Here is a 9,546-nt window from a genome sequence, read left to right on the forward strand (position 1 = left end):
TAAAACTTTGTCGTCTTCATAGGCTAATACATGAAAAGTGGAAGCAGTGTGCACTTTTGACCCTCCAAAATCTTCCCATGGCTAGACGGATGCAGAAGCGGAGTTGAACCCCCCTGCTCGACGCAACTACTTTATGAAGCTACCCGTCTGAGATCCCAACTTATATCAATCGCAACTGTCATAATAGGAGACTGCAAACTTGCGATTCATTGGAGAGTTGGAAGACTTGCGATTTGGACTAATCGCAACTTTTTATAAAACAGCTAGGGCCGTGATTTTTTTTTTTTTTTTTTAATTATTATTTTTTTTTTATCTTCCTTTTTATTTTTGTTTATTTTTATGTTCATGTTTCTTTCTTTCCTCTTTTCCCCTTTCTTCCCTTCTTTCTTTCTATTCTTTCGTTATTACCCGGTACTTAGCACTGTCTGTAGAATATTCTTGTGTATGTCTGTCTGTTTGTCTTTTTTCTCACCCCCCCCCCCCTCCCCTTCTCTCTCTCTCTCTCTCTCTCTCTCTCCCTCTCTCTCTCTCTCTCCGTACTTCGCCTGTTTCTCCCACCTCCTCCCTCTCTGGCATTTGCTAAAATCTACTCCTCTATATTATATAGTCGCCTCTGGGACGTCGCTAAAGGGGGGGGGGGGGTGCGGTGCGACACCCTACCCCGCCCCCCCCCCAACCTGTCTTGATATGGTCGGTAAAATTGCGATGCTGTCGGGAAAAATGAGAAAAGGGGGAGGGGAGAGGGAAGGGAAAGAAAAGAAAAAAGGAAAAGAAAGGAAAGAAAGAAAAGAGAAGAGAAGAAGGAAATAGAAAAAAAGAAGAAGAGGAAGGAGAGGATCGAAGAAAGAAAAAGAGGAAAGGAAAACAGAAGAGAAAAAGAGAAAAGGTGAATTATAAGGAAACATAAGAAACGGGGCCTGAAAGAGAGAAGTTGAGAGAGAGAGGGAGATAAGAGCCTGAAAGACGAGGGGTGGGAATAAGAGAGAAGGGGATGTTGGGTCACTGGGTGGAGTCGCCACGTCGAGTCGCGGGAGCAAGAAAGATACGCAAAGATAAATATTTGTTGCTGTGTCGGGTCAGCTCAATCCTCGTGTATAATAATGCAGAAGTTTGAAGTCGGTGCGATGTAATATGTCGGTCGGCCGTCAATTTGTTTTCCCTTCGAACTCATGACTTTATATCCGGCAAAGAAACATTTTTGAGAATTCAGATAATGATGCGGTGCGACACCCTACCCCCCCCCCCCCCCCAACCTGTCTTGATATTGTCGGTAAAATTGCGATGCTGTTGGGAAAAATGAGAAAAGGGGGAGGGGAGAGGGAAGGGAAAGAAAAGAAAAAAGGAAAAGAAAGGAAAGAAAGAAAAGAGAAGAGAAGAAGGAAATAGAAAAAAAAGAAGAAGAGGAAGGAGAGGATCGAAGAAAGAAAAAGAGGAAAGGAAAACAAGAAGAGAAAAAGAGAAAAGGTGAATTATAAGGAAACATAAGAAACGGGGCCTGAAAGAGAGAATTTGAGAGAGAGAGGGAGATAAGAGCCCGAAAGACGAGGGGTGGGAATAAGAGAGAAGGGGATGTTGGGTCACTGGGTGGAGTCGCCACGTCGAGTCGCGGGAGCAAGAAAGATACGCATAGATTAATTATTTGTTGCTGTGTCGGGTCAGCTCAATCCTCAAGAAGTTTGAAGTCGGTGCGATGTAATATGTCGGTCGGCCGTCAATTTGTTTTCCCTTCGAACTCATGACTTTATATCCGGCAAAGAAACATTTTTGAGAATTCAGATAATGATGCGGTGCGACACCCTACCCCCCCCCCCCCCCAACCTGTCTTGATATTGTCGGTAAAATTGCGATGCTGTCGGGAAAAATGAGAAAAGGGGGAGGGGAGAGGGAAGGGAAAGAAAAGAAAAAAGGAAAAGAAAGGAAAGAAAGAAAAGAGAAGAGAAGAAGGAAATAGAAAAAAAGAAGAAGAGGAAGGAGAGGATCGAAGAAAGAAAAAGAGGAAAGGAAAACAAGAAGAGAAAAAGAGAAAAAGTGAATATAAGGAAACATAAAAAACGGGGCCTGAAAGAGAGAAGTTGAGAGAGAGAGGGAGATAAGAGCCTGAAAGACGAGGGGTGGGAATAAGAGAGAAGGGATGTTGGGTCACTGGGTGGAGTCGCCACGTCGAGTCGCGGGAGCAAGAAAGATACGCATAGATTAATATTTGTTGCTGTGTCGGGTCAGCTCAATCCTCGTGTATAATAATGCAGAAGTTTGAAGTCGGTGCGATGTAATATGTCGGTCGGCCGTCAATTTGTTTTCCCTTCGAACTCATGACTTTATATCCGGCAAAGAAACATTTTTGAGAATTCAGATAATGATGCGGTGCGACACCCTACCCCCCCCCCCCCCCCCCCAACCTGTCTTGATATTGTCGGTAAAATTGCGATGCTGTTGGGAAAAATGAGAAAAGGGGGAGGGGAGAGGGAAGGGAAAGAAAAGAAAAAAGGAAAAGAAAGGAAAGAAAGAAAAGAGAAGAGAAGAAGGAAATAGAAAAAAAAGAAGAAGAGGAAGGAGAGGATCGAAGAAAGAAAAAGAGGAAAGGAAAACAAGAAGAGAAAAAGAGAAAAGGTGAATTATAAGGAAACATAAGAAACGGGGCCTGAAAGAGAGAATTTGAGAGAGAGAGGGAGATAAGAGCCCGAAAGACGAGGGGTGGGAATAAGAGAGAAGGGGATGTTGGGTCACTGGGTGGAGTCGCCACGTCGAGTCGCGGGAGCAAGAAAGATACGCATAGATTAATATTTGTTGCTGTGTCGGGTCAGCTCAATCCTCAAGAAGTTTGAAGTCGGTGCGATGTAATATGTCGGTCGGCCGTCAATTTGTTTTCCCTTCGAACTCATGACTTTATATCCGGCAAAGAAACATTTTTGAGAATTCAGATAATGATGCGGTGCGACACCCTACCCCCCCCCCCCAACCTGTCTTGATATTGTCGGTAAAATTGCGATGCTGTCGGGAAAAATGAGAAAAGGGGGAGGGGAGAGGGAAGGGAAAGAAAAGAAAAAAGGAAAAGAAAGGAAAGAAAGAAAAGAGAAGAGAAGAAGGAAATAGAAAAAAAGAAGAAGAGGAAGGAGAGGATCGAAGAAAGAAAAAGAGGAAAGGAAAACAAGAAGAGAAAAAGAGAAAAAGTGAATATAAGGAAACATAAAAAACGGGGCCTGAAAGAGAGAAGTTGAGAGAGAGAGGGAGATAAGAGCCTGAAAGAAGAGGGGTGGGAATAAGAGAGAAGGGGATGTTGGGTCATTGGGTAAAGTCGCCACGTCGAGTCGCGGGAGCAAGAAAGATACGCATAGATTAATATTTGTTGCTGTGTCGGGTCAGCTCAATCCTCAATTGCTCAATCCTCGTTAGTGGCGGATCCAGGGGGGGGGGGTTGGGGGGGTTGCAACCCCCCCCCCCTTGGGCGGCCCAAAAAAAAAAAAAAAAAAAAAAAAAAAAAAAAAAGAAAAAAGAAAGAAAAAAAGAAAGAAAAAAGAACGCACGCTGGAGAGAAACCCTTTCAAGTGCAAATATTGTGAGAAGATATTCAACTCATCAGGTAACTTAACCAAACACATGATAACTCTGGATATAACTGTGTATTTAACTGTTACTTGATTTAAAAAGACGTTATCATGCACTGCTTTTTATGGTCTCCATTGTGTTAATAGATGCCAGGAAAACATCACTTACGGGGTTCAAATAAACACCCCAAAAAAAATCGGCTCGCCGCTTCGCGGCTCGTGGACGATGCTCCGCATCGTCATTATTTTGGTCAACCCCCCCCCTTAGCAAAAAGCTAGATCCGCCCCTGCTCGTGTATAATAATGCAGAAGTTTAAAGTCGGTGCGATGTAATATGTCGGTCGGCCGTCAATTTGTTTTCCCTTCGAACTCATGACTTTATATCCGGCAAAGAAACATTTTTGAGAATTCAGATAATGATTAAGAATCGATACAAGGAATCGTCTTCTTTCTTTAATAATTTAATGAAATGTAATAGCTTACGCGCTTCGCGCGAGTGGGCGAAATTGAATTCAGTCAAGGATTAAGAGTAATAATTTAATGAAACGTCAAAGCTTCCGCGCTTCGCGTGGAAGGGGGCAAGAGTCGAGAACTTTACAACGAATCGTCTTCTTTCTCTAAGATAAAACGCTGGCGCGCTACGCGCGGGAGGGGGCGACTGAATTCAGACAAGGAATAAGAGTCGAGAACGGTACAACGAATCGTCTTTTTTCTCTAATGATTTAATGAAACGTCAAAGATTCCGCGCTTCTCTGGCATTTGGTAAAATCTACTCCTCTATATTATATAGTTGCCTCCAGGGACGTTGCTAAAGGGGGTGCGGTGCGACACCCCCCCCCCCCCCCCCCCCCCACCTGTCAGGAGTATTGTCGGTAAAATTGCGCTGCTATCGAGAAAAATGAGAAAAGGGGGAGGGGGAAATGAGAGGGAAAGGGAAAGAAAAGAAAAAAGGGTGAAAGAAAGGAAAGAGAAGGAAAGAAGGAAAAAAGAAGAAGAAGAGGAAGGAGAGGAAAGAAATAAAAAGAGGAAAGGAAAACAAGAAAAGAAAAAGAGAAAAAGGAAACAAAAGAAACGGGGGTGAAAGAGAGGAGAGAGAGAGAGAGAGAGAGAGAGAGAGAGAGAGAGAGAGAGAAAGACAAAATTTATAATAGTTTTTGCTTTAGACAAAGTTCCGAATGGCTTGAATATCTATGATGAGCTACAATCTCAAATGTTTCCCCTTTTTATGGCATATTATTTTAAAACGAATATTTCCCTAATGCTTGTTTCCGACCCGATAAAAGACTAGAAAACCTTTTAAGTTCAGTATTTAAAATACAATATTTATTCAATTTGGACAACAAAAGTTCATGGTCAATACAAATTAAAAACATTTTGAAATATCAAGAGAACATGCACCAACTTTTTTCTTTTCATAAAAAGATCCGTACCAATCATCAATGACTCTAGAAATTAACCGGAAAAAATTAAAATATTCTCTGAATAAAAGAGGGGGTCATTGGATTGTTAGCTTTTTTCTCTCTCCCAATTTCCCTGACATGAAATACATTAAGAGAGAGAGAAAGAAATAAAGAAAGAAAGAAAGAAAGATAGAAAGAAAAAAAAGAAATATAATCATAGTCAGAATTACTAAGCCTACATTTCAAGTGCCTATGGTCTAAACAGTGCTACCGGGGGCACAATGAGTACATCTTATTTCATGTGTACGGTATGTCGGTTCAGTACACCCGTGCAATTGCCCCCTTCTCAATCGATCCGACAAGTAGCAGGGGCGGATCTAGCTTTTTGCCAAGGAGGGGGGGGGGGGGGTTCGACCAAGTGGCGGATCCAGGATTTTCCAAAAATCGCGCCGTTTTACTTTTTTTTTTTTCTCTCTCACTTTTTTCCTCCTTTTTTTTTTCTTCACTTGGCCGCCCAAGGGGGTGGGGGAAAATCGCCGAATCCCCCCCCCCTTAGATCCGCCCCTGAGTAGTTTGACTGGTGCAAAGAAGATAATACACTTGGCTGTTTTTATTGAAAAGGAGGTACATGTGGCCTCAGACAATGATCATTTAGCATAAATCGAAATAGAAACACCATTATCTCTTCTCAAGCCCAGCCCTGATACTACTGCATATACGTTTCATGCATCGACAGTTCAGTATACACGATGTTGAATCACGGTCAATGGCATGTTGCTTAGGATAATACATTGTGTATCTTCATTCAACATAATAGCGAAGTTTTTTAAGCTTTTAAACATCAAACTGTCATGAGTTGAGACACAGCATAGGGCAATATTGCTTATCATCCAAAATCCCAATCGATGACGTCATAGTGTGGGCATCCATACCTTCCTCTTCCATCTTGCTAATAATGCAACGACCAACACATCAACACATCCATATTACATGGTAGCAAGGTATTAATCAAAGAAACTCTTCGAGAAGATGACAGACACTTGAAGGCCATGTCCGTTACCCTGGTTACGCTCTTCCGGATCACTCCAATAACAACAAACCTTGGTTACAGGCAGATGAGTTTCATTAATTGATTTTCCGTAACAAACTAAAACACATTAAATCCTGATGATATTACAGTGACTGGTGATGATGTGTAGAGGTTACAGAAACGGTGAAAATGTTATCATTCTTTTTTATATAACTTCTAATAAAAACAATTTTCTGGTATAGTTTTGGGTTTTATATAGTTTTGGATGAACGAACATATTGAAGGGTAATGACATCTACGAAACGATGACAAAGTATAAAAAGGCGTCAATATCTGGTCTTTGGACATTCGCATCCAAGTCTCTCATTGCAACATACAGCGGAATCAAGGTAAGTCTGATAATATCATATGATTCTCTTCTTTCAGTTTCAGTTTATTCTTAATATTTTTTGCAAGGATTCACAATATAAATGGTACAAACGCGCATGATTTATAATGACAGAGACTAGAAAAGAAATTGAGTACCTTATTTCAATTTGATTGCATGCAGTAAATTGAAAAGACTGAACTAAAAAGAAGCGTGAAATATGGAGGTACCTATATAATATTATAATAGGTGAAAACTGCGCTTGTGAGTTAATGGTTCCAAAGGGTATAGTATGTTAGTTGTATAATAGTCTTTAAAATAGTGGGAATGAGCAATGCGCATTCGGAAATGGATGATAGCATCAATTTTATTATAATAATGGGATTTTTTTTTTTTTTTTTTTTAATGTTCACTGTCATTCGAATAAAATATTTGTCATATGAAAACAGAACGTTGAACGCTTGATGACTATTACATAGAGGAATTAACATCATGACTAAAATAATATGAGTGTCATTTTGTGATGTCAACTTCGTTATTTCATGCAACTTTTAAAATAAGAAAAAAGAGCTTTGGCTGTAGCTCAACTATAGAATGAGGGGAAAAGAACATGAAGATCATTCTGTTATTCAGGTTAGAAGATAACATGAAAGTTAAACATGTTAATGGGAGACATAGAATAATATGATGAACGGGACAGTCTAACATACGCGTCCACCATTTCATATCTACAAAATATAGAATGTGTATGTTATATGAAGTTGCTGACACATATTATGTAGGAAAATAGTAACTTTCGTTTATATACCATATACTTTCGGGTACGAGCCTATAACGGTTGAACTACGACAGACTACATGATCTAAATCGGTAATCCATAAAGGGGTGAAGGTGTTTTGGAAAATTAAACTGATAATAATTATCTTTCGTCAAAAAATGTACCTTTTCCCCGGGAGTCAAGGAGCTGCATGGCCGGATTTTTCAAATGCACATTTTGTGGGAAAGGGGGAGGGGCACAAGGTTCTCTTTCCCCTCTTCAGATCATACTGCATGGATTCCTCCATCAGCATCACACCAATTTTCATTACGCAATACATGTATTGTGTATTGTATTTATTAAACTTCATTGAAGTACATCAATATTCTGTTTGTAAACCTATATCATATAAATCAGCTTATACATGTATATTACCTTTCATCTTAATTTCTGTTGATCAGTAACTCCAATATGAAGGTTTTCTACGTCTTCCTCGCCCTCGCCGTCATCGTCGCCTCCGTTGTTGCTTTGGAGGAAGAGGAGGAGCTTTTTGACATGATTGACAAACGATCGCCGGAGGAAGGAGATTTCTTGGAGGACATGGCTTATGGAAGTGAGCCTATGGTGAAGAGAGGACGATTCAAATGTGAGTCTAACCCGATAGACAAGATTTGCCCCAAAATGGAATAAACTCAAATTCTAAAAGAACTCTTGAAACACTGAAATTTAAACCATAATTTTTTTACAGAAACTTACTCCAGAAACAGAAACTGAGTTGGAACTTAATTTCCATGTTAAGATCAAAAAGTATTTTTGAGTCTAAAAGCCTATTCACTGAAAATCATGCCTCGCATAAAATTGTAAAAATAATTATTAACTTCTTTTCCCTACACTGATCAATTTTTGGATTAAGCAAATCACCCCCCCCCCCTACTAACTTATTTTATTTACGGGAAGGATTCCACATAATGCGGTGGGGGCGTCGGACCAAATAAGTTGTAAGCTGTGGGGGGGGGGGGTAATGGGGAGGGGGCACCTCTTCACGTCTATCGACGCTTCTGATGCCGACTTGATAATTATTTTGAAAATAATTTCAATAATAGAGAACATTCAAGCAAGGATGATTATTCCATGGCTATATATACAGCAGCGTTTGTTTGCTTAAAACATAGTTTTCTAACATGTTCTGTTTTCTCTTTATATCTTTTGAATTCAGTCTGTAAGAACTTCCGTGGTGATAACTGTGTCTGTGATAGGAAGTTCAGACGTAACAGCAGGAGACGTTATGTCAACTGCAGGCCTGCTAACATGGGTACACCCGTCTAGATTCACTAAACACACTCGTGTAACTATCATGAATGAACTACATTCAGGTGAGCAACTACATTAATCATTGTTATCGATCTTAGAAAACCTCAAATAAGAAAATTCACCACACCCACTTCGTCCAGCTTCACGCCTGACTTCAACGATGCGCCTTATAACCAAGCACAGCCCCTCCCCTATTACGTCATTAGTGGATGCTACACATTTTTGAAGATTAGTTGAAATAAATATCAAGTTCTTTTTGGAGAGCATGCGAATCCCCCCCCCCCCCCCCCCCCCCCCCTCCAGGCTCCTCTCCCCCGTCTTCCAAGTGATCTTTGTATAGCGCTTGCGTTCATTTTGCAATTCGGGTATAGGCTTATTTACCGCCAACCACCCCCGCCCCCGCCTATTATAGATATTGCAATGATTATAGCTATAGAAATAGAATGCATGATATTCAATCATAGAAATGATGTTGTCTATAAGTTGACAAATCATTGATAAAAAATGTGATTCATGCTGCTTATTCTAAAAGAATGTAATATATTGTTATTATTGTTTCTGATCAATCACGGCCGAGTGCCGAGTCTATGCATACCGCTAATTGGATGTCCCTTGTGTTTCATTTTGTGTCATTTTATAGATCTCATCATGGAATCTGTTCATATACCTCAACCTTGATATAGTTCTACAAGCAAGACATGGTGATGAATATTCGAAGAAATCATTCAGCACAGATAATTATAACGAGTAATGTACTCAACCTTTATGCCATTATATTATTCAATAAAAACCCTTGTAATGTGATCTCGTATAAGATTGACTTCAGTTCTCATAATTATTAGTTATATTCTGTGTGATTTTATTAATGATAAAGAAAAAGATTAGTGATGTGATAATAAAGGCAACGTGAAAGGCAGTTTGAATTTCGAAAGCATGTGATGTGAATCAAGGTTCATTGTCCGAATCAGTCTGACAAAGTGAGGGAAATAATGTGATATAGAGGAAAGGTGACTATGGGTTTGTGTTGGTAAGAGAAGGGAGAAGGAGGTGGCGAATAGGAGAGTGGGAGGGGAGAGAGCTGGGGGGAGGGGGGAGATGGATAGGTGTGGCAGATTGATGAAGAGGGTGACCGGTACAGA

The sequence above is a fragment of the Strongylocentrotus purpuratus genome, unplaced genomic scaffold (assembly GCF_000002235.5).
Source record: "Strongylocentrotus purpuratus isolate Spur 01 unplaced genomic scaffold, Spur_5.0 spur5_contig_862, whole genome shotgun sequence".
Taxonomy (NCBI): Eukaryota; Metazoa; Echinodermata; class Echinoidea; order Camarodonta; family Strongylocentrotidae; genus Strongylocentrotus; species Strongylocentrotus purpuratus.